The following is a 26126-nucleotide window of genomic DNA, read 5'->3' as shown; positions in this document are numbered from 1 at the left end:
TAAAGGCAGTGGCTTAGAGTAGCGACAAATGCTTCTGTAGCAAAGACCAGAAAAATAAAGTTGACTGACATTAAATAACCTGTCAAATAGTTAATACATGAATTTTTATGCATTATTCTTACTGCTTTAAGTTATGTTTACTCATTTTGTGATTAATTCACAAATTTCAGCCATTCCTAATTGTGTCATGTGTGGGAATTGTTATAAAGAAAATTCCTGTATGTCTAAATCTTCAATTTTTCTTCCATTGCAGTAGAAGAGAGGAGACTCCTTACTGTGATGAAACACTCGGTCTGTCTAGATATTGCATAAAGCTAGTGATGGTTTCAGTCAGTACAACGTGCTCGGAAGGCATTAGAAATAAAATAAGATTAAATTTACATATAAACGCCTTCCATGGTGGTATATTAACTGCTGCAATCTTGAAATGAGCCCCATTCTTCCTCTGAGAATCTTCCATGGGCAGAAGGTGTATGGGATATTAAAGGTATCTGATGTGCTTCTATGTATGAGTTAGGATGTCAGGTATTTCAGTTAAAATGGCCAGCTTTTGAGGGTGAGGTTCCTAAATATTTAGAGGTTGCTGCTTTGAAGCAGCTATACATTGCAGCTTGGAGGATAATTTAACCACTGAGCTGTTCTGAATGTTTTCATGGTGTTCACACTCCTTAAATACTCTTGATGTAACTATTTTCTGCTTAATATACAAGTGACCTTGGTGTCACAATACAGAGCCTTTTGGGAGAAGAGTTGCTTTTTTGTCAGCCACGTCAGTCCTCTGTAAGAAAAAAAATCATTGTCTACGTCATGAGAAGCAGCCCCCTGGGAAACGGTGTTATTTAGGATCTTGAGAAAAGTTTGAAGACTAATTTTGCTCTACAGAACCTGAAATGAGACAGTATCATTTGGAAAGCTGCCCTCCTCTCCATGAATGAGATTTACCCCTGCACTGCCACCGGTGTGAGAACTAGATGATGCAAAGGTAACACAGGGTGATGTTTACTTTGAGTCATTTCCCATTCCCACGTATGACCAAGCTCGAATGCAGACACGCTGCTTCAGTCTACGGAGAGTAGACATTTAGATGCTCTACCTATTTCACTTTCTAGCATGTTTACCACTTGAGAGGAGGAAGAGTTAGGGCTTTTTTGTCCCCAAAGCCACCTTGTTGGGAACCCCAATTCAATGCTGTTTGTTCTGCTACTTATTGAGAAAAAGATGGAAATTCAAGAGCTGCGAGCAACCCCACAGCTCAGTCTCTCACTGTCCTCTGTTTGCGCTTCTCTGTGAGCGCCTGGGAAATGTGTCAGTGAGAATGGTGTTTGTATTTTCTCCTAGAGGCAAGATCCACCTCCCCCAACCTTTTAGAGTCTCTCTAAAATTATCCCGTTAGGCCTAGGGGCAAACTGTTCAAGGCATGCTTTTTTATTTCTTCTAGCTAGATAGAACTTTCTGACATGGAATTATTATTCTTATGGCACTTGATTATGATTGGATGTCTTCATTATATAATTGCACAATACGTATTGAGTAGCAAAACCATATTTCCTCTGCTCTTTGAATACTGAACTTCTGAGACTAATTAAGCTGATATTGAAAATGCTTTTAATTACATATGCTGCATAAACATCACTATTAAGATCAGATGAGCATATTATTGCCTGAATAGTTTTGAATTATTTTTTTTTCAAATACCCACTGTGTGTTTTACGTTACTGCCTGAAGAAATGTGGTAGTTTTTTTCCTGGGAAAAACCTCCCCAGAGAGTGGATGAAATAATGAAGTAGTACCTGAATATATACTGAAACATAGATCAGCTACTTTGGTCTAATTGCAGTGTATAAAAGCAAGCCACTGTAAAATTAATAACATTTTATTTCAATAAGTAAATGATTCCACATGTCTATCTAATTTCCCTTTGTGGGTAGGAAATTAATGAAGTATGTTTTCATCCTTCCTTCTGAAGCAACAAGTCTCCCCAAAATCACACTAACAGTAATGGCAGAGATGATACAATCAATAAGACATCATCAGTTCCCGTGACCGTTCTTCTTGGTCGCTCTATGCAATACTTTTCATGCATCAGTACTTAATTCTGACCCAGTTGTCAGGCAGAGCCACTGTCTGTCTGGTTTATATCCATAGGAGAGGCTCTCTAATGTAAGTGCCTGCTCGGAGATACTGCCCACGGTCATAGAATCATAGAATAGTTTGGGTTGGAAGGGACCTTAAAGATCATCCAGTTCCACCCCCTGCCATGGGCAGGGACACCTCCCACTGGCTCAGGCTGCCCGAGGCCCATCCAACCTGGCCTGGAACACCTCCAGGGATGGGGCAGCCACAGCTTCCCTGGGCAACCTGGGCCAGGGCCTCACCACCCTCATGGTGAAGAAATTCTTCCTTATGTCCAGTCTAAATCTGCCCCTCTCCAGTTTATACCCATTGCCCCTCATCCTATCACTTCAAGCCTTTGTGAACAGCCCCTCCTCAGCTTTCCTGGAGCCCCTTCAGGTACTGGAAGGTCGCTAGAAGGTCTCCTCAGAGCCTTCTCTTCTCCAGGCTGAAGAACCCCAACTCTCAGCCTGTCAGTGTGAAGGCAGATATCAGCCAGTCTGCAATAATGACAGGTGGTTTCTGGGCTCAGTCATCACCTGTGTTGTCCATAAATTACTTTAAAGAAGACATTATTGGGAGTGGCTAAGTAATAGAAATTTATGTACTTTATCCATAATCAAATGTGTTTCACGTACTTCCTAAAAGCCTTTGTGAAGAGAATTATAACTGTTCTTTGGTGACTGAGCTTGTATAAGAAGTTCACTGGCGAAGACAAACACCTCTGCTGGAATCATTCAGATGGAAGAAGGTATCTGAATTTTAATTACACTGAACTAAGTGATGTACTAACATAATGGAATAGAGAACTTGCTGTGTTTGACTTCTAGAAGATACGTTGTTAGGGGTTTTTTTTAAGACTTGTTTATATGCAGGAGTAATGTAAATGAGGCAAAAAAAATTAGTTAATTTGTGGATTCAATACATAATTCAGTGTTTTGGAGTAACTTGCACACCGACAGCTGCAGTTCCTACCTGTTACGAGCCATGCAGTTTAACTGTGGGGTGACTCACTCTTATCAGTGATTGCATTAGTACTGCTGTACATACAGTGTATGTGTACAAAGCCTTTTTTTAGGCAATTAACCCATGGAAAGAAATGTTTGAAGTGAACGGCTCTATATCATGTGACTTGGCAGCCATACCGTAGTGATACTGATGGCAACCTGCTTTTGAGCCATTCTCTAGAATGGCCATGGTGTACTCCAGTCTGCCAGTTCCTCTAACTTTATGTTGCATCTAATATGTAATCTTTGATAGGTGCAGGTACCCAAACCATTTTAGTTGCATTTTAGTGGTTCCTGCCCCGAGTCCGGCTGGCTGCCTCAGTTACAGGGTGCGTGGTTTTGAAGTAAAGGCAGCTGGGAGGACCATGATAGCCAAAACAGTTGGCCAGATGGCAGCATGAGGCTTGTGAGGCTCCACCTGAACTTGCTTTTGACTTCGGGAAACAGAAGTAGCGAACTGCAGGACCAACTTCCCCTTCTCTCCGGTTAGAGATTGATTGAATTCTTCTGTACTGCTTTAGAACAACGTAGGGAGCATTCTGCCACTCTTCAGGAAGAAGTTAAAAGCGGAATTAATGGAATTTATTTTTAGGCTCATTGCTACCCCTCAATTTATTTGCTTTTTGTATCTTGTAATTGACAGAAGAGGAATCCAATCAATTCACATCGGTCTTACTAATGATCTTTTATCCATTGACTATCACTTTATAAAGATCTGTCTAGTTACATCTTTGTTACCCTTTCCAATGAAATATTTTTAGCGTGCCTGCAGAATGTAAACAGAATAAACTTTGATTTTCCAGGATGCCATTTGTTCTTTTGTATCTCAGAGGACTGAAAAGGTTGACCAAGAATTACCATTCTGTTGATGACACTGCTTTGTACTGCTGTCTTCATACATCTGTATAGCTCCCCTGTCTTCTCTACAATAGGCATTTTGCGTATCTGTCAAGTGCTCAGGAAAATTGACTCATTTATATTTTCTCTTTCCCTCTCACTCATCATTTACGGCCATCTGAAATGGATGTGTGTTTGCAGCAAAGAACGACTCAAATTCACTAATTGACGCACAAATACACTCATTTACATGCAATTTTGGGGTTTTTTAAAGAAATGCATCTATTTGCATAAATAAAACCTCTTTCCCAAATACTAGTGCAAACAAAAGCAGTTTTCATGGGTGCCAAAAAAAGTGGCTGAATAGAAAAGCCACTTCAGAATTTGCATGAGAGTTACTAATTATTTTGCTTGCTATTAGCATGTCTCTGCTTAATAGGCAATATTGTCTGCTACTTTGTTCCTGGATACGGTTTGATATAGGAATTTTGATCTACTTAGAGGATCTTAGTAGTGGAACATGCTTCGTTGTGCAGTCCTAGGACCTCCTCCTGTACAGGAGGTGGAGAAATGATCCTGACAAAGCCCAGCGCTAGGTCCTTCAGTCTCGTGCTGAAATCCATGTGAGGCTTCTCACCGGGAATGTACCTCCTCGAGTGTGTTACAAGTAGAAAACGATTTATTGTCACAGAATATTATGGCGTTGGGAGAAAACCTCAGTATTCTTTTGGGGAAAGGAAGATGTCTCTTTGTTGCAGCCAGCTTTACCAGCATTGGTTCAATGGATCGTTCTTTCAAAATGTTGTAGTTAAATCCTCCATAGAGCTTATGGAACATGCAGGGTTTAAATTGAGAATAAATAAATAAATTTCCCTTTACCCGATTAAGTATATTTAATCAATTTCCTTCATTTAGAAATGCAGAGAAATATCTAACATGGCTTTATGGCTCCTCTTGTTATTTATTGCAGCATTTTTTGTTAAAATGTGGTAGTCAATACGGCTCAAGACCATTAAGGAAGACTAAGCTATCAACCATCTTCAGGAAATAGCTAAATTAGATTTTCTGGACTGAGGTGTATTCAATAGAGAATTCTATTCATTATCCATTTAAAGAAAGGAAAGAAAAGTAAGGCAAATGTGTTTTATTCTGGAACAAAATGGGTGATTGTTTTATTTCAAGGATGTTCTGGTGCACCTCTGTAGCTTTACTGTTAAAAACTAATTGCTTCATTTCAACGGAGTCAGTAATTTCAGTGTACTCTGCCCAGAGATACAGAAGGGAGCAGGGAAGATAGAACAGGCTGTGCTTTACCTTCATCATGGTACTGTGACAAAAGGACTGACCTGGACTTTGAAACACTTGTAATTAATTTACAGGATGCATTGCGAAATAATTCTAAGTAGCTGTTCAGATTTATGAATTGCAAGTTCCGTAAAATACTCGAGACCAGAAGTCAAGCCACCTGGTTGGAGGTTTTTATTAGGAGATCTAAGTCTGTCTGGGATCACTTTTAAACTCAGGTTTATCTCTGAGCATGGAATAAAGTCTGGTTTGTGATACAATGATTATTAATCGAAGAATTATATTTCCTATGAAAGAAAAAAAAATGTAGAAGCAAGAGGGTAATTTTGTCTGTTTGGCTTCTAAAGCAAATTGCAAAGATGTGCAATTACTCTTGAGAGCAACGTGTTGGATTTTTATTTCAAAGACCAAGTTCTAGAAAGAATCTCCTGTGTTTGTATAAGTTTTATAGAAGTACATATACGGAGAGAGGAAATCTCATCTGTGTACACCGTTTGCCTCTAATATCCTGAAATACTATATGTAATATCTTATTCAATAGGTCTTCATCCCCTTAAATTCAGTATTGTTTTGGGAAGTTGATATTCTTTGCAACTAAATGCGATTTCTAGAGTGCCCGTTTTGGTTACAGTAGCCTGAAGCAAGGGTGCCTTGGTAAAAGTTGGTGACATTCCTGGTCTGGATGAGCTGTGCTGTTGTGGGAAGAAGAGATGGGCTTGATTGGGTGGAGGTGCTGCCTCAGTAAGAGGGAAGAAGAGTATTTCATACGACTCCTCTTTGTACTGTGGGTCCTGAAGTTGGGGTGACAAACTGGCTGATGACAGAAGCAATGCTGCTGATGCTTTGTATTCTCAGGATATAGCGACAGCATTAATGATGTCTTCAGTCTCATCTGCAGCAGCATCCGTTATTGACAGGCTGAGAAAGCTGGGGTGGTTCAGCCTGGAGAAGAGAAGGCTCCAAGGAGACCATACAGTGACCTTTGGGTACCTGAAGGGGCTCCAGGAAAGCTGTGGAGGGGCTGTTCACAAAGGCTTGTGGTGATAGGATGAGGGGCAATGGGTATAAACTGGAGAGGGGCAGATTTAGAGTGGACATTAGGGGGAATTTCTTCACCATGAGAGTGGTGAGGCCCTGGCCCAGGTTGCCCAGGGAAGCTGTGGCTGCCCCATCCCTGGAGGGGTTCCAGGCCAGGTTGGATGGGCCTTGGGCAGCCTGAGCCAGTGGGAGGTGTCCCTGCCCATGGCAGAGGGTGGAACTGGATGATCTTTAAGGTCCCTTCCAACCCAAACTACTCTATGATTCTATGATTCTAGCCAGTTTTGTTGGGGAGAGAGCTTTCTTTTCTCATCTGTAACTTTCTTCCTCTTTCTCGCCTGTACTTCCTGCTTTTCACAGTAGCAATTCCAGAAGAATTTCAGGAAGTCAATCTGTTATCAGTCTCTACAGATGTTTCTTCAACTTGCCCCTTTCTGAAGTAAATCTGTTTCCTTTAAAGACGTGGTGCCCCTTTCCGCTGCCCCAGCGGTGATTCGGCGTCTCTTGGAGCAGGGGTGCTGCTGGGTTCAGAAACGTCTTTATATAACGTGGTGGTTGAGCATGTGTAGCTATGTTCCTGTCTCTTCAGGAAAAGTTTGACATTGTGGTTTCCTTCATAAGAAATGTATCTCCCTTCAAAAGGAAACATATTTCCCTTTCAAAAAAGTATGCAATGAAAAAAAGCCACATGAGAGACAAAACAGTAAGGGTGGAAATAACACTGTGCGGCAAGGTGGGCTGCCCCACTGTTCATTCCTGGGCACAGGCCGTCCATGGATTCCTGTGCCACATCTCACCGTGCACACAGGATGATTATGGTGCATTTTTGTGTAATGCTTTCCTCTTTAGATTTCACAATGTTGAAGAAAACTAGTATCAATGTGCAGAGGATGAACTACAGCACGAGAGAGTTCAGTTTCTGGGAAAGATATGGCAGAGTGCAATGTAAGATTCAAGTCTCCAAAGACCTGATTTTTCTACCACTCTGTTACATTATATTTCCATTTATGACAATCCTTTTTTAGAAATACGTGGCAAATGGAAGCACTCTAGATGCTGTTTAATTTGTTGGTTGGCTAGTGACATTCATCCTTTTTTTTGTTGGTTGCATTGTCCAAGGTGCCAAAAATACTTGATGTGTTTTCTTTTTTCCAGAAGGTGTTTCTAAACTGTTGTTCAAAGATGAATAAACCAGTCGGGATTGTTTTATTTGTGTGATTTGTTGTTGATTAGCAAAGGTAGGTATAAAGGCTCCACTCTGTAGATTGTAATTTGGTGTAGATAATAAAAGGATATGTTAATCTTTTCACATTTCATGACTAGCAGAGACCATCATCCCTGTTAACCTCTTAGACCAATGTGTTTTTCAGCTTGTTTGCTTTGTAGGTGCAGGCATTGAAGTATAAACAGGAGGTATTAGAGCTATCAGTACTGAACAGCGCGGGTACTCTGTTCTCTAGAGAGCAAAACAAATCATTTTGCTTTGATCTCCTCATTCAGCAATCACATTTTAAAGCACGAAAATATTATGATCTTAAAAATCAAAATATACAGATACAGTATTGTAAAGATTAATCATCCCGTGTTTCATCCGTAGTGATTGTATATGATTAGATTTGCTTATTGGTATTGTTAGGGTTTTTTTTTCTTCTGATAATACAAATATTAATTCAGGGCTTAAAGAGCCATATGTTTTGTTCTGGTTTCTTGTCATGAAACACACAGTGAATTTTTCTGCCCAAATATTAATTAAGGGAAAATGTAAATAAGGTAATCATAAGTATTATTTATTTATTTATTTATTGGCATCTATTAATAGTTCTCTGGAAAACTGAAGTTACCGCTTTTGTTTTATGCGACCTGATCTTCCACAGCTGAAGCCAGCAGGCTTGATGGCTTTTCTAAGAGCAAAGTTAGTTAAAAAGGGGACAAACAAACAAACAAGCTTACAAAACCTGATCCTGTACTTCTGCTGAAAATGTTAAGCAGCAAAGAGTCGGGATAAGGATCTGTAAAGGTACCTGAGAAGTATTGAACTGTGTGTTGTGGTCAGACATTGCATGCTGTCCCAGTCCTCTTGGCAGTGCGGTTCTGCCGTGGTGATGAGAACAGAACAGCTCCTTCATACCACCCCTTAATTAACATCAGGGATCACAAGGCTATGGTTACGCTTCTCTACAGGCCAGTTCCATTCCTCTTGCTCTTCAGCTGCAGGTCTGAAGCAGATGCATCTTAAATCCAAAATCCTGAAGACTAAGGAAGAATTTTTTTCTTCTAGTAAGGATATCTCTTGACTTCTCTTCTTTGAGATATTTGAATTAAAGTAGCCAATCAATTTCCATCAGTTCTCTTTCTAAGTCTATGGTATCTTGCACGCTTTTGTAACAAATACAACATAAACCTGTAGCTTAAAGTAGCAGGAATAACAGGGTAAGTAAAGAAATAAATTCAGATTGAAGTCTCTTGATACCACTCTCTTTTTGTCCGTATGCTGTTAGTGTAAATTATTATTACCATAAGTAAACAAAAAAAACCAGAATGAATTTTACATTATAGTTTCTCAATGACGCTGGAGAAACAGTATGCATGAAATCAAATTTTATAAGAGCTATAAAGTCACTACAGCTTTCATAGTAGCTTTTACAGTTTGCAGTAAAAGTCTTTCAAGGTTGTATAGTTCATGGTAAATTAATCTCTTGCTTTTTAGTTCATTGTGTATTTTGGGGCTATAAAATGAGTATTTACAGCTGTTGCTTTTCGAGTTCCTGCAGCCGTTGTTGTGCCTAGGTTGAGCTAATTATCTTCACCTCATCGTTTTGCTTGTCCTCGAAAGTCATGGGCTTCCTCTTGCAATGCTTCAGGTAAAGCTCTTTGCATGATTGTAAAGCTCCTGCCAAACCCAGTGGAAGGGTCGGGTCTTGAACATGCTTAAGGCTCAGAAGCTCAATGACTTATTTGCCCCAGTTTGTAGCAACTCCTTTGGTTCCCAAAAGGTTGTCAGTAGTGTGTATAATAAAGATTTGGACACATTACGGTTGAACTGTGCTTCCGAAATCGAGGGAAGTGTAGGTAGTGTCTTTGAGTGAGACGGGAAGAGAATTCTTAGCAGTTCATGGTGGGAAAGGGAGATGTTGTTAGATCAGTATTTTGTTACCAACAGTTTTCCAAGACAAACTTCTGAAAGAGGAAAAGCTACGGTTAAAGAAGGTTTAAGACAGAATACAATTTCAGCAAGTTATGTTAGCATTTTCACTGACAAGTCAGTGTACTTGTTACTGTATTAATGACCTCTTCATTATAAATAGAAACAACATTGTATTCTCCTACAGCCCACTTAGTTGATGCTGTTCAATTTTTGTTTCTCTTTCATTATTTCTGAAATCCTCACCTTAACAGCACTTCTAGCAATTTGTAAATAATTTGTAAATATTCCTCTGCTTTTGATTAACTGGGTAAGACTCGACTACTCTACAGCTTCAAAATTACAGACCATTTTCTCTTTGCTGTTTAGAATGTATGAGCTACAGATAATTGTAAATAAAATCACTACCCCCAGTGTTATGTGCAGAGCAGTAGATAGTCCTAACGCCGTATATTAAATGTGATAGTTTAGAAAATATTACACTGCAAGAAGATATTTCATTTGAAGCAGCAGTGATGTTCTATTTACGTCTTAGTTTCTTTCAAGAACTAAAAGTGTGTTTTGACAAGAATTTTACACATAGAAATACTAATAGTATGCTAATTGCACCCAGAAGCTGATAGTGTACAACTAGCTAATCTCTTTAAGATAACTGCTTTTCTTATTCCAAATTATAATCAGCCTTCAAAATTAATGTGTTTAGATGATGTTGTTAATCTGCCTTGTGTTTATTCACTTCAACAATCAGATTAGTTCAGGATTCCTTCAGGCAAACTTTAATAATTCACTTCTGGAAAAGGACCTTTCCATTTATTAATTGCTCTTCCTATCAGCATTTTTTTGCTTCAGTGGTGGTGCTTTTCGAACACACAGTGTTTTGTGTCATTTAATTTTTCCCAACATGTTTGTGTTCCGTCTGTCGTACGGCAGAACATCAAGACTCTAGAGCTGTATAAAAAATTCAGATAATTAATAGGGCTTCCTTCAGTAGGAATTTTATGTCACAGCTGGTAGTTCTAGAGCTACCTTGGTGTGGCTGTCCTGGAGCATGACACTGACTGAGTAGAGAGGGATGATTTTCCCAGCGGTGGGATGCCTGCTGCACTGCTTTCAGCAGACCCTCACGGGCAGTGCCGTGCCATGGAATTATAGAATCGTAGAGTAGTTTGGCCTGGAAGGGACCTTACAGCCCATCCAGTTCCAACCTCCCTTGCCATGGGCAGGGACACCTCCCACTGGCTCAGGCTGCCCAAGGGCCATCCAACCTGGCCTGGAACCCTTCCAGGGATGGGGCAGCCACAGCTTCCCTGGGCAACCTGGGCCAGGGCCTCACCACCCTCATGGTTAAGAAATTCATCCTTACCTCTACTCTAAACCTGCCTCTCTCCAGTTTATACCCGTTGCCCCTCGTCCTATCACTTCAAGCCTTTGTGAACAGCTCCTCTCCAGCTTTCTTGTAGCCCCTTCAGGTACTGGAAGGTGCTCTAAGGTCTCCTCGGAGCCTTCTCTTCTCCAGGCTGAACAACCCCAACTCTCAGCCTATCCTCCAGCCCTCTGATCATCCTTGTGGCCTCTTCTGGACCCGTTCCAACAGCTCCATCTCCTGCTGAGGATTCTAGAACTGGACACAGTACTACAGACGAGGTCTCACAAGAGAGGAGCATGAGTCGAGTCACCATGGAGCATTTGCCACGAGGCATTCTGTAATTTCATACTCTCTTACGCTCACTTGATAAAACTAGAGAAAACGGGCTGGGCTTGCAGTGTGTCTTGCCTCGATATTTGCATCTGTATCTGTTTTTCCACCTGCTCGTAGGCCAGAGTGTTGTTCTTGCTGCTTCCCCAAGGAACTGCTCTGTGTTCCAGGCACACGGCAGCTTTCTCTCCTCCCATGGCAATTATTTTTTGAATCTTAAGATACTTTGTCTATTGAGGTGTTACTGGGGTGGACACAGTTAAGATTTTTTTTGAGTTTGTATTCACCTAGTATTTTTCTGTTCAAATTAAATCTCACAATCAGTGCTAGAACTAAGCTACCTCATTCTTAGGATAAGATGCTTCTGGCAGTACTGATGGTCTTACTTGGTTTTTTTTTTTTAACATTTGAGCTGCAAATATGACAAAACTTTTTCAAATGATTGTCTGACGTGTGCGTGCTTGAACACACAAAGCCAGTGGCTGTACATGTGTTCCATAGATTTTTCGTGTCCAGAATGAAGCACCCTCTGAAGTTTCCCGTTGACTTTATGGGTACCCAGCAGGGCTCATCTGTCTGCAGACTTGAGTGGCAGCAGTAATGAGTCTGCTCGGAAAACCAGACAGCCTGATAATTTTGGATAGTGAAATCATATTCCGAGTACAGAGCCTTTCAGTGCTGAAATGCAACCGTGCTAACAAGCTTTGCGAGGTGGAAGAGGGTCAGTTCCTCAAGTCCGTCTGAAACTGGATTTTTATCTGGTTTGCTCACTCTATACCGTGCTCAGTGTGACATTAAAAGAATGTTAGCAGGACTGAATGCTATTTTCAACTTGAAGGTATGTAACCAGTCTCTAATTTCTTCTTTATAAGGGTACATCATAGAATCACAGAAGGTTTTGGGTTGGAAGCGACCTTAAAGATCATCCAGTTCCAAACTCCCTGCCATGGGTAGGGACACCTAGCACTGGACCAGGCTGCTCAAGTCATATGTTTGGCAAAAACTACCTGAAATGCAATGATTCCTTGTGCAATTACATCCATATTGTATGTATAGCTATATATAATTTAAACTTACCAAGTATGTCTAAGGATGAATTCTACATGTTTCCTTTTAATAGGTAATATGTATTTCTTATTTTATTTTTAAATTATAGCAGTATTTCTATGAGTCATACTGACTTCATGATTAGAGTATCAAGCAGAGGATCAAGGCAAAATGTGAGGAAAAAAAAAAAAAAAGAGAATTTTGAGCCAGGGCCTGAATCTCTGTTATTTTTAGCACTTCTTCAAGTTACTATTCATAACTGCCAGGAACTGACAAGCAGGAGAAACGCAGTGTGAATCAAGATGTTCAGTTGTCATCTGTTCACATTTTTCAATTTTTCAAATTTGTGAATTTGACATGCAAATAGTTCTATTGCCACTGATGTGGATGGTGTTGAATGATGTATGCACCCTTAGTGATGTACTCCTGATCAGCTGTATAGGGGTTGGGGTCTAAGATAAATCGGTGGCTTTCTGTATACACTGGCCACTAAATGACATCCCCCGCTGGATAACTAAGGATAAGAGATCTTAACATGTGCCACTTCTCTGCTGTCAATGTGCTTGTGTACAGTGGGTCAAAAATAGATAAATTAGTCCTAAGAGGAGTTTTCAAAAAAGCAGTATTCTTTATGCACAGGAGGAGGAGCGGAGTAACGGGGAGAAAGAATGCAGTAGAGATCTATTATTACATGGTAGGAGAGAATTTAGTTGCCCTGAACGTTTGGAACAAGAAAATGAAAGAAGATAAGAAGTGCAAGAGTGACGTAAACTAAGAGGTTTATGGAATGGAAATGGAAAGAGTGAATTTAGCAAGGAAAACCAACCATAATTTACTAAGAATGTAAATCAAAATACAAAGATGTATTATAAGGTATAGTAGTTCTATAATAGGCTTTATAGAACGTATGAAAGGACAACAATTTGATGTATTCAAAAAGGCAATAGAAATGTTTCTGCTTGCCATTTCACCAAATGCTTGGGTTTTTTTAACCTTTTCTTGTCATATGGTATTTTTCCATATGGTCAAAAGATTTTGCGAGGTGATAGGTGAGAACTAAATGGTGGGTGTAGGTAGGGTCCAGCAAGATCTACAGATAAGTACTCAGCGCCTATTAGTTCTAGATCTGAAAAGAATCAGCCTCTGTCCTGGGATCCAGTGGCAGAGCATGCAATAACCACAGAAGGGCACATGAGATCATGGTTTATCGTTTAATTCATGGCATCCGTTGTGGGTCCAGTCCATGGCAAGAAGGGAGCCAGTCCTGAGCCGCGATACATGCAGGATGGCTTGCAGTAAGGATTTATTCTCCTACCTACGCACATAGTGCTCTTAGTGCAATTTCAGGTGCAGTATTTTTAATCCCAGTTGATCACTTGGGTTTAGTGCTGGGTTGAAGTAAATGCTGTCCAGCGTATGGCGTGTGTTGCAGTCCTGCTGCAGAACAGGGGACGGCTCAGCATGGTCCTCTGAAGCTCCTTGTCTTGGCACTGCTGGGAAGAAAAAGTGACACTGTCTGTTGCCTGAAACTAGCAGGATTCTTTCTGTTTGGTTTTGGCTTCTTATCTGAAAGAGAAACATCTTCCACATTTTGCATGGAGTAATGAGGAAATGGCTCCATTGCCTCATCCTCTTCTGAAAGGGATGTTATTCCCAAAGCCTCAGCAGCTCATTTGGGAAAGAAACGGGAAAACGTGTATTCCATGTCATAGCTACGCTCAATTTTACTGGATTTTGTAAAACACTAGTTTAACATTTTCCTCTGTGAATCAAGTTAGCATTAAATGTCTTTTGACAACAGCTGTTGCTTCATTTAGAAATGACAAATAGATTTTAAAATCTGACACATCTCTCTTCCCAAGTCAATTTATATTCTTCCTACAGGACCTAAAATTACTTTAAGAGTTGATGCTGGTTCACAAAGCTCATGAGCTGGATATTCACTACACCTTATGGCCCTTGACTTAGAATCATAGAATTTTTTGTTTGGAAAAGACCTTTGAGTGCTAAACCAGATCCCCTGTACTGATTTTTCTTATTATTGCTATATATAGGCAGTAAAAAAAAAAAATCTACTTCTCTTGGAAGTAACATTGATATCTTAGCCTAAAGTTAAATTAACTCCTACAAAGGAAACAGAATATTTCTTAAAAAATATCTAATGGTCTTGATCTTGTGAAGGGCTAAACCTTCAGTTGCTGTCTGCCTCGTGCTGGCTTATCACTACTGTGTCCCAACAATGTCTTGAGGCTTCAGTTGAGATAAAGATCCTGGTACGCCGTGCCCTGTATGAGCTTAGAAATCAAGGCTGTCAGGCATCTGTAAGTGCCCTCTGAAGGATGTCTTAATAAAAACTTGCCATTTAAATTGTATTTCAGGTGATCAATAAAATCAGACCAAATTAGAGCCATTGCAGTCCTGCTAGGCATTGATCTACTTGTAGCCGTTTCCTAATTAATGCACATGGAGCATTTGATCTTTGTTATGTAGTTCCAATAGAACAGAGCAGAACAGATGCTTCCCAGGAGAGTCAGATGGTCAGGATCACTTGTTGGGAAACTAGCAAACGGAAGCAAAGCAGAGACTTAAAATTATACCCTGCTGGGGTTAGTCCATAACCACAGGTCTGTAGCCACTCCAGAAAGTAGCCTTTTCTCTGCAATTTTCTGTAGATGTATTATAAGGAAATGCCATCTGCCTGTTAAACACCCTCTTCCATCACATCTTTTGTTCATTGGAGATTCCTGAAAAGCATCAGTTTTGTGATGGGTTCTGGAATGTAGTTACCAAGTTAATTTTGCATAGCAGGATACGTTTTGGGTGCAGAAGTGTTCATCTGGAATAAGATGTCAGTACATGTGCTTTGGTAACAGGTAGAGGACAAAGGAGGGAACAAAGTCATCTGCAGAGCTGGTTTTAAGTTTGCTTCACGCGTCCTCTCTGTGCAGTAACCGGCTGAGTCTGGAGAGGTTTCAACCAGTAAGCAACATGCACGGTACGATAGCCAAAGGCTTTTGTGACACTCTTCTGAAGATATAGTTCCCTCTTCTTGCAGACCTGAGGCATTAAATGATGATTAAAAATCTCTAGTAATGCAAGAATTTCAGTGTCTTATAAACCATCAGCTTACTCGCAGTGTTACTATCAGACAGAGAGTCTCAGAGATGTGTTGTTCTCCTCGGAGACCTTGGACTGACCGTTACTGGCTGCCAGTGATAAGTTCTTTCATTAGTTCTGCTTGTCTGAAGTGATTTCCCTTTGGCTGTTGTGGCTGCTGGTTATTTAAGACATCCTCAGGCAAGCTGGCTGTGGGAAGCGCTCTGCTCCACCTCCTTCCTGGAGCTCTGACAAACCCGCAGCTTTGGCTTGGCAGGCTGGCTGGAGCCTCCCCTGGCCCGGGGTCTCCTCAGGGACACCCCAGCTGGCCAGGGTAACGCCTTCCAGACGGAGACCTCCTGGTGGGGTCTGCAGTTCCCAAACTTTCAGGTTGTACCAAGTTCACAGTTCTGTTTTATGATCTTTTTAGATGTCTGCCATGCCCTGACTTCAGTTCCCGGCCATGCAGGCTTTCTTCTTGCCAGTATTCCACTGGGTAAAGCATAAAAAGATGTCAGCCTGGCACTTTTCCTGCTGCTCTGTAATAATAACGGCTAAATATGGATCAGGGTCTGACTTTGCTTATTTGTAATAACCTCTTTATTAATTGGCACTGTTTTCCACCAGTGTATTAGGCTGCAATTTGCCTACTCTGTTAGCTATTGTAGACGCGACTCACTGCTCATTCCATAAAATAACGGAATGATAATCAATCATTAAAATGTAACCTGAATTTCTCTACAGGGTATGTGGCTTAGAATAGCCATCCTGAAGTTGCCACACTGTCTGATGTTCAACCTGGCACACCAGAGTCCCTCATTAACATTAGGTGTTACCCTCAGGCATTAACGTGACTTCTCATGGTTTTAAGATTCGCTTTACTTGCCTCTTAAAATTCCTATTTAACACATCAGAGTCTGATTCCCAAGTGATTCCAGAACTTTTCTGCTTCAGCAAGTGTATTTTAGACATAATACGTAAGAAAACGTGGACAATATGAGTTGATGATAAGGGTTGCAAAAGCTGTTCCAAGCTAAGCTGAACCCTAGGATGGGGTTGTTAGGGCTTGAGGCCCTGCTTAGAGTATGTTACTTCTTTTTCAGAAGAGGGATTCCAATATCACCACCATTTTACTGGTTTTATTAGCACAATGTGTGTATTAGTAACTTATTGCTCAGATATGGTTATCAGTTAGTCAAATGCTCTCTTTCAACATGTGGATGGGGCTATAAAACTAAGTTAGTGCTCTGCACGTGTTCTTGGGAAGGAGGAAGGAAGCCGAGCAATTTTGAAGGCATACCAATGGTTATACAGCATGAAAACTACTTACCAAGTGATTTCAGTGAGTTTGTATGGATTGTTTTCCCTCATCTCTCAACTCAGAAGAAGGCAGCCAGATTTGGGAAGATGAGAGTGCTTCCAGCAAAAAGTTACTGACAGTTTAATAGATGGAATAAATCTGTAGTTGCAACACTCACAAGAGCAAAAATGGTTGCATTTGTTATTCTGATAATAGAAAGAGCATTGTCAAAAATATCGACAGTGGGAAAGCTCTCATCAGTGCTATCAATAGGAATTTTCTGAGGAAAAATTACAGGCTTTGGCTGGTGCCTAGAATGGATAAATTTCCTTTTCATTGGACACCATTGTCCAATACAGCTTTCAGTATTTATAGTTCAACACTTGCAAGAATCCCAGAATTTTCATTAGGGACAGTGAAAATGGTCACATTCTAGCGTTTACAAAACAGCACTCACAGCCATCCAACCGAGTTCCTAAATGCTGCTCTGTGCTTAAGGTCAGCATTTTTCCTTCTCCTTCCAGAGGTTTTTCTTGAAGGAAACACTTGACTTTTACCATGCTAGAGGAAAAAAAAATTGACTAAAGTTACTGATTGCAAAGGTAGGAGAGAAAGACACGACTTGTGGTTCAGTCACGGGAATGGGATTCAGGCTGGTGGGGCTGCAGGCTGGCTGCGAGGACCGGGCTTTGCACCGACATGAAACCAAAGAAGTTCCCGCTCTTACTGCCTAGAAAAATAATCCCGAAGAAATCCATTTCTGATTCTGAGAGAGCTGGGGTTGTTTAGCCTGGAGAAGAGGAGGCTGAGGGGAGACCTTATTACTCTCTACAACTGCCTGAAAGGAGGTTGTGGAGAGGAGGGAGCTGGGCTCTTCTCCCCAGTGACAGGGGACAGGACAAGGGGGAATGGCCTGAAGCTCCGCCAGGGGAGGTTCAGGTTGGATATCAGAAAAAAATTCTTCACAGAAAGAGTCATTGGGCACTGGAACAGCTGCCCAGGGAGGGGGTGGAGTCACCTTCCCTGGAGGTGTTTAAGGAACAGGTGGATGAAGTGCTTAGGGACATGGTTTAGGGAGTGTTAGGAATGGTTGGACTCCATGATCCAGTGGGTCCTTTCCAACCTGGTGATTCTGTGATTCTATGCATCTAGAAATGCTTATAGAGGAGAATAATATCAGAAAGAAAAGCTTTAAATAAGTGGTATTTATGCAGTGTTTATTTTCTGAGTGGGCAAGAGCCGCTCCCTAGGCTGGTCCAGGGCTCTGCAACATGAGAAATGAGTCAAAAATGGCATCTTCTGTCACAGAGTACCACCCCACCCCATGAAAACTGGTGTTTTAGAGCAAGTTGTAACACTGGCCACTTATTTTTGTGGGCTGGGACCAGAGTGGAGTTCTGGCAGCGTTTGTAGCCCTTCTGAGTGGTGGCGGTGACCCAGTCAGCTGAGAGGATGGCAACAGCCCCACCAGGACAGACTGCGCCCTGGTGGGAACACTATTCCATCCCGTGGCCAGGAGCACGCTGCTGGCCTCCTGCGAACAGGCTGCTTCTCTTCTTCCCGCCCCTCAGTAAATCAGTCCTTATTACATGACAGTAATTGCAAACATCTCTTTCTTTAGTTTGTACTACAGCCAAAGTTTTATTTTATTCACTGCGTTGAGTGTAGAGGGGACCGGTCCCGGCAAAACCAAGGATGTGCTCATGAAACACTTGCTCTTTACTCCTCCTTGCTCCACTTTAGGAAGTAACGTGGAAAGCCCCTGAGAGAAGTTGTTAACCTTAATTAAGCATTGGTGGGTGAAACATAAATGCTGGGACTCCATGTGGGGTCTGCTTATTGTTGTACTTTGTCGTATCATCCTTGCCAGCTCATGCTGCAAATAAAGTAGAGTTTCAGGGGAGAGATCTCTCTCTTCCTTATGCTGTTTCCAACACAGTGTGTAGTCCATGCCAGGTTGTAGAGGATTACTTACATACGTGTAAACCAAATCCTAAATATTAGTGGCAATTATATGCTGAATAATATGCTATGACTGGTAATAACAAAGGAAATCCAGAATGAATTGGCATGCTAGTATGACTTTTTTTAATTGAAAGTGCTCATCCACCATGAATACTGGTAAAATAACTAAAATGTACAAAATCCAGAAATATTCTTCTCCAGTATTCATGAAGTAGAAATATGCTCATCATGGACTTCTGGAGAGCAAATAGGTGTGACTTTTGTGTACAAAGTAGGTGAGGATGCAGTGAAAAGTGTTCACACATTTTTCCATGCTTTGTGACAATTTTCATGTTAGAGCTGGATCCCTTCAGTGGTACAGAAACCGCACTGCATTTAATGCTCCTATGAATTATTTTAAACACAGCATTTCTTGTGTTGTCTGGATTTGCTAAATACATCACAGCAGAAAGTTCTTGATAAATACCATGTTTGCACAGTAATATAGCTGTGTCGAAGAATGCATTATGTGTTGGTTATGTGTTTTGAATGAATGCGTTTAAAGTTGAGCTGCCTGATTTCGTGGTGGTCCAGTTGTTAGCAAAGTCGAGCACTTTGAGTGACAAATTTCTGTGACACGTTTGGATACTCTGGCATAAGTAGCACTTCAGCAATGTGTATATAGCATGTGTGTTGCGTCAAAAAGATTGCTTTTCAAACCAGTAATGTGTGCAGGCGGCTGGCTCCTCCCTGTTGCAGGGAATGACGGATCAGTATCCATGTATGGATGATGATAGTATGGCACAGGTGAGCATGTAGGTTTTGTATAGGAGTTTCCTTCAAAGTTCATGATTCGCTGTTGTGACTATTTGGCTGACAACACCCCTGCAGTAACACACAGGGCTGACTGAACGCCTGCTGCTTCCAAAGAGCTTGCTTGGTCATTCTTCCAGTTGAATACATGGCTAAATCTCCTGAACGATGCAGCTGCTGTGCCTGATAAGGCATCTGGAAGCTGTGAGGCCTCGTTTCAGGACTGCTGGTGTGCTGCAGGAATGGACTGTCTGGGGCTGATCGTTCCCGTGTAACTGAACATTACTGCAAACGTAACCCTTTTCTCATTCTGAATCGAATTTCTAGCATACCCGTGCTGTTCTGTCGTTGCCGTGTAGGTATCAAAAAAGCCAGTTGACCGGTCAGATGGCTTTTGTAATGGACACATGGCAACAGACACGTGTCTTGTTGCAATTTCAGCTTTATCAGCTTTCTGTGGGCTTTCTGTTCTTCAGACACGTGTATTACTTCATCATTTCCCAAGCAGTTTTCTTAAGATACAGCATCTCTCGGTTCCACGGGACACTCCAGCATTTACAGAGTACATTTCCTTCCTGTCGCAACATCCTGGAACTATTTCTTCAGAGACAGATTGTTTGAGTTTCTGCAAATCAGGGAATGTTCAGTACTGCAGAAGAATCACTGAAACCACCATTGCACGGTACTTCTGGCTGCACACACCACATTCTGTTCATTTCTTTCACCTTCCAAAACCTATTTGGAAAGCACCCTGGGAGCGCTTTAAAAACGTTAACACGTTGTCAGTCAGGATGTTGTCAGAACTGTTCATTTGTCCTTTCTTGTTTCACTTGGAGCTTAGAAATTATTAAAAAATGGAGCTGTTCCAGAAGCGTGTAAATACTGACAGGTTTTTCACCGCTCCCTGCTCCCAATGGATTTGGCCAAACTTAAGAGGAGTGATCAGCTACATAGGTAGTTCATGTACACAACAGACCTTTCTGCCTGTCTTCCTGGCTAGTTCGTGGATCCCGCATGCTGTTTAGAGTGCAGTACTGTGTGCGAGGTCCAGTATTTTTGTGGAGAAAAGGAATGCTTACTCTGAGCCCTCAGATGCTAACGGAGCTGCCAAGTCTGCCGTGGTACGGCTGCGCTGGCTGCATAGCTGCTGGCTGGCTTTCCTTTCTACCTGGCTTTTCCTTCTTCCATCACAGCAGCTCTATAGTGAACCCCAGGGGAGCCCAGCTCCAAAGCAGCTGCTCAGGAATCCCACCTGTGCTCTTTGGTGAATGTATGTGTTCCTCGGGGTCACTTTGGCATGTTGTCTGTGTACGGAAAGATGTATTTTCAGGGCTGAAACACGCAACTAGCTATATGAATTTAAGATGGTTACCTTTCCTTTATGTGGGAAGAATGGATAGGACTTACTCACTGTAAAGTTAAGAGAATGTGGCTGAAAAGTGTGAAAAGGGCAGGAAAAAATACTATTGAATATCATACTAATGGCATTAACCTGAATGGTTGTGTGCTGTGAAATCCACCTATGTAACAATTGAACTAAAATAGGATAGTGTTCTTTAGGAAGCTCCGAGATAACTGTTGAGATAGCAGTGGCCACTGTAGAAGAAAAAAAAAAATCTTTCTTTAAACAGTCCTTTTAATATTGGAGGCCGTATGTTTTCCAGAAGAACCTGTGCAATGTTTTTGTCACAGTCAGTAAGCTCTGGAAAAGCTGATGAATGGATCTCTCTTGTATTAAGCATATCCTCCCACTCTGATGCTCTAAAAGTTGACATTTGAATCACAGAATCACCAGGTTGGAAAGGACCCACTGGATCATGGAGTCCAACCATTCCTAACGCTCCCTAAACCATGTCCCTCAGCACTTCATCCACCCATTCCTTAAACACCTCCAGGGAAGGTGACTCGACCACCTCCCTGGGCAGCTGTTCCAGTGCCCGATGACTCTTTCTGTGAAGAATTTTTTTCTGATATCCAACCTGAACCTCCCCTGGTGGAGCTTCAGGCCATTCCCTCTTGTCCTGTCCCCTGTCACTTGGGAGAAGAGCCCAGCTCCCTCCTCTCCACAACCTCCTTTCAGGTAGTTGTAGAGAGTAATAAGGTCTCCCCTCAGCCTCCTCTTCGAAGGCACATTCTAGAGTGGCCGGGCAAGAACAAACACGGTCTTCAGCAGGGCACCAGGCAGCCTCTGCAGGCCACCCTCTGTGAGGAAGAAATTGTATTCATCGTACATCATCTATGCTTTCCAACCCATAGCCCTCTTCTGTGAGAGCAGGGCTGGGTGGATGGGTATATGGTGAGGGACAGCAAGTGCTTTATTTGTTGTTTGTGTCACAAAACAACTCATTCAGGTGACCTTGCTTCAACCAAGAGATTGTGTTGGATGCCCTCCAGAGGTCCTTCCTGACCTGCTTCTGTGTGCAGCAGTGATTGATGTGATGTGATTTCAGAAGCTGAAAAGCAGGATGACAGTGCAGAGGTACAGCTCAACCTCCTCCTTTGGCTGATGCAGCTGCATAGTGAGGGCAGGAGAGCCTCATATGACACAACCCAAATGTCTGTGACTGTTAAAACTATTTCCTATGCCAAAGTAATTTGAAAATACATATTCAAGGATTAAAAGTAGTGGTTCTATTATCCTTTTTGTCTTTACCCCCATCAAGTGGAAACTTGAAAAGATGTTATTTCTTTATAGAAACTTCATGGATTTATTTTCTTTATGCTGAATTTTGAACTCAACAGTCAATTTACTCAACCGACATCGCAGAAGACTACCAAAATTAATGTGAAAGGACTGTCCAGACCATCTCACCCTCCTTCCAGGCATACTTACATGTAATGATTCTTGTGCTATAAACAATCTGTATGTTCCAGCTTCAGTTGTCAGAGCTCCTTGCTGTCTGTGCTCTGGAGACGTTGGAACAGATGGTAATGGAGCTGTGCCATGTACAAGGTTTGCACATGCAAGTTTCTAAACAGAGACAAATCGGCTGAAAATGGGAGTACTTGTTAACTGTGAGTGCTTGATGGCACTGAATAAGAGCTTCTCTCAGGTATTTGCAGAAAACACTGGATTTACTCTCAATCTGAGCATTCAGAAAAAAACCCCTCAGATATCCGTGAAACCTCACAGTAATCACAAGTTCGTCACAAGAGGAAAGTATGTCTTGGTCCCACGTTCATTCCTTGCTGCAAGTCAGTATTATCCATCACATGGCTATTAAGTATTCTAAATTGTGAAAGATAGGAGGAACAACTTCTTTGGAATAAAACCACTGTTTATTTTCACCCTTGGAGAACAGTCTTCTCCAAAGTGAAAGGCAAGAGTTATAAATTTTTTACGTTTCATGGGAGGTTAGCACTCAGCTGAAAATGCAGGAACATTGTGAGAGATTTCGGGTTAGCGTTTGAGCAGTGGTACCTCTGCCGTTTTCACTCTTACTGAACCGGGTATTTTTCTTCCTGGAGTCAGCAGTTAACCCTGTAGTTAACAAATGCAGATATTTTTGGTATCATCCCAGTCATCCTGTGTGTGTAGAGGAGTCAGATTAGTAATAGGTTTTTTTTTTTCTCATACATATTTTAATTGCCATTGTTTTACTGCGGTTGGTTGTCTGTCCCCACGTTTGGTACTGAGAAAATGTGGGGGAATTCCTGCCAGGAAGCAGCGAGCCACCCCATGGGCTGGAATCAGGATCCAGCCTGGTGAGGGAGTTATCGGGAACAACCTTGGCGTCTTCAGAGGGGGATGCTTTCAGCCCTGGCATAAAGAGATGGTTTGCCCAGTTAGCAGTGTTTATTCCTCCTCACATTGCAGAAGGCCACATTTAACAGGAAAGTTTTATGACTTTTAAACACCTACAGTTTATGAATGTGATAATAGTATATGATTGGACTTCCCTTTTCCGACACCAGGCCTTCTCGCTTAATGCTAATGTGCTTATATTTAATTGGCAAGGGAATTAGGTAGAAGGAAATAAAATTTTATGAGGATGTATTTTTGCTTTAGGTAATTTTCTCCTTCCATTATAAATTAAAATCAATATGTGATTATGATACTGGTTGATATTGGGGTCAGAGCGAAATCTGCATTTTGAATGAAGTAGTTGGTTGTCTTTCCTGTAGTTTTTCATTCGTAGGAGAACAAATACTCTTCTCCCAAGTGACAGGGGACAGGACAAGGGGGAATGGCCTCAAGCTGTGCCAGAGGAGGTTCGGATTGGATATCGGGGAAAATATCTGGAGGCTGCAAAAGAAAGAAAAAAAACATCTTAGTTCCTTGTCCAGATGAGAACAACTTTTAAAATTAGGCGTTATTCATGAAGGGCTGGGTCGTGGCAGACCACCCTCAGCGCTGTGAGCTCAGTCTGTGGCCACAAGAGCGCTACTTTGCAGTGACAGGAATGGTCTTCCTTGATGCCACTTGAACAGTACATTTTAGACTGTTCAGACTCGAATTTCACATAATTAAACAAGATAAACACAGAAGAAGTTAACCCTTCATTTCAAAGCAGAAGTAAAGATACCATAATTGCTTTTATCCAGATCGAGCATGAGTTCGTTTTACTCCTTTTAGTGTTTGGTCATAATTATATGCTCTTCGTGATGGACAGCAGTGTGAGATCTGCATACAGCTGAAAGGGGTGGCAGCACGACCTGAATTAAACAGAAGCACCAGAACAGCATTCTCAGGAGGATGCTCATTTCAGTTTTCATTAGGAGGAGATAAAGATGCTCCTTCAAGAAGCTTAAATATTACCAATATCAGGGGCTTTTTCTGCTTTGCTCTATATTATAACAACGGTCTAAACTATAAATTAGTATCCCATTTTGAAAGCTGATGCTTGTTTTCACGGTAGTAGCTCCATTCATGAGCAGCAATGTGGATGTCAGAATATCCCCTTTGGGAACCACATGTTCTTACTACAGCTACTTTGTTTAAGCAATAACTTCCAGGCATATTTCAGGAAATATGAGGTAGCAACTGTGTCTTGCATGCTGAGTATATACAGAGACCATGTACCAAGATGTTTACTCAGAGCACTGCAGGGCCCTTTTCCTGCTGAGGCTTCTTTGCCCAGAAGCAGTGTTATGGTTGGAGTTGAGTTTTTACTGAAAACAAAGTCTTGTGAATGAGTTCGTAGAAATCAACTCCTATATGGCAACGCTGCAGAATTTCCACAGTAAGGAGCTATGAAATAATACAGGATTAGGTTTATGCAATGAAGGTAATAATGTCCTTAATTAACGAATCTACGTCTTGGCTGTGTGACTTTTTAGTGGCTGCAGGTTTGCATAATTCTGTGAATAAATGGGTTGCCGGATGGTGCTTAAGTGATACTTTGAACCGGATTTTCTTGAGAACATCTATAATAGTCACTAAAGGAGATGCTGTTCTAAAATTAAGTTGTATAACGTGTTACATTGCTGCACATCCTCATAGCTTCAAAGCTTGGGTTGGTTCAGTACCTAGAAGTGAGCCAGGATCAAGGGAGAATGACTCACAGTGTAGCTCCAGTGCTGGACACTCTGGTCCTGCTTTCAGAAATGGTATTTACTTCTAGTGGTTTCCCTTACTCCCAACCTGAAAAAGAGGAGGTCCTAACCCTTGTTGAAGTGCTTCGTGCAGCGCGCACGCTGACTGCTCTGAGCAGATAGATAATTTACATACATGTTAATTTGGATACCTTTGGGGAACGCTTTGACATTTTCTTAATGAGCTGATAAAGTATTCTTTCTTTGTGTCACTGTTAAAGATAAACGAAAGCAGTTTTCAGTACTGAATTGGATGCAGCCTGTGTCTTTCTTTCTTTAAAAAGACCTTAAGCATACGACCCAGTAACCTAGATCTGAGTACAGCTGATGCCCACGGTCTTGTTCATAGCACAGTTATGCTGTGAGTAACCCGACTGTAACTCATGGCAGAAAATCCCCGGGGTGTAAATTCCCATCCAGCATGAAGGGATTAGAATCTAACCCTTAGTGATGAAATGATCTTGTCAGACTTCATAGCCTTTAAAACAACGTGGTGCCTAGCAGCAAATCTGTTTAGTACAGGTACTAATTTTGCGGTTTTATTTTGTTACTATGGATGCTTATAATAGAAACATCACCATTTTTAATTAGCTTAGTGAGATTTTAATGATTCGTTCAGTGCTAAATAAAATCGGTGAGTATGAGTATAAAAGTTATTTATAATTCATACGTACAAAGTAAGAAATTCAGGAAACTAAAATCAGTAAGTAGTTAAGTATTTATAATATGTCTGACAAAATTAGATGAAAGGCACTACATTCAGGTTAATGCTTTTTTCTACACCTGAATCTCTTAATATTCTTAGAAAGTACAGCTGGGCAATATATTTAGAAGTTTAGTCTGGATGGAGATAAAAATGGTAATCTACATATTTCTCTGTTTCTTTTGCCGGCGTAAAAGTCTGCTGCATCAGTGCTTTGTGTCCCTCCTTTTTCTCTAGCTGATAGCTGTCTCCTGTGTGCTTTGTCTATTAACTGGATACAAGCAATATTTACTGAAATGTCATGCCTAATTGTAAGTGATAATGCTGCGTGCATGCAAAATGAGGAGTACAAAGGAGTTTTCTTTAACCCATTTCAGCTGCACAGAGCGGTTTAAGATGCAGCCTACAGTTTATGGGTTTGAACTTGGATTAAAAGGCATGCTTTCTGTGTAGATAAATACACTTATCCATTTTTGTTCTGTTGATAGCAGAGTTATCACAAGCTGGGACATATTTGATTATATCTGAGTGCAATTTAGAACATCCTGATA

Source organism: Cuculus canorus, chromosome 9 (assembly GCF_017976375.1).
Source record: "Cuculus canorus isolate bCucCan1 chromosome 9, bCucCan1.pri, whole genome shotgun sequence".
Classification (NCBI taxonomy): Eukaryota; Metazoa; Chordata; class Aves; order Cuculiformes; family Cuculidae; genus Cuculus; species Cuculus canorus.
The sequence above is the reverse complement of the archived record's forward strand: the minus strand, read 5'-3'. Positions refer to the sequence as shown.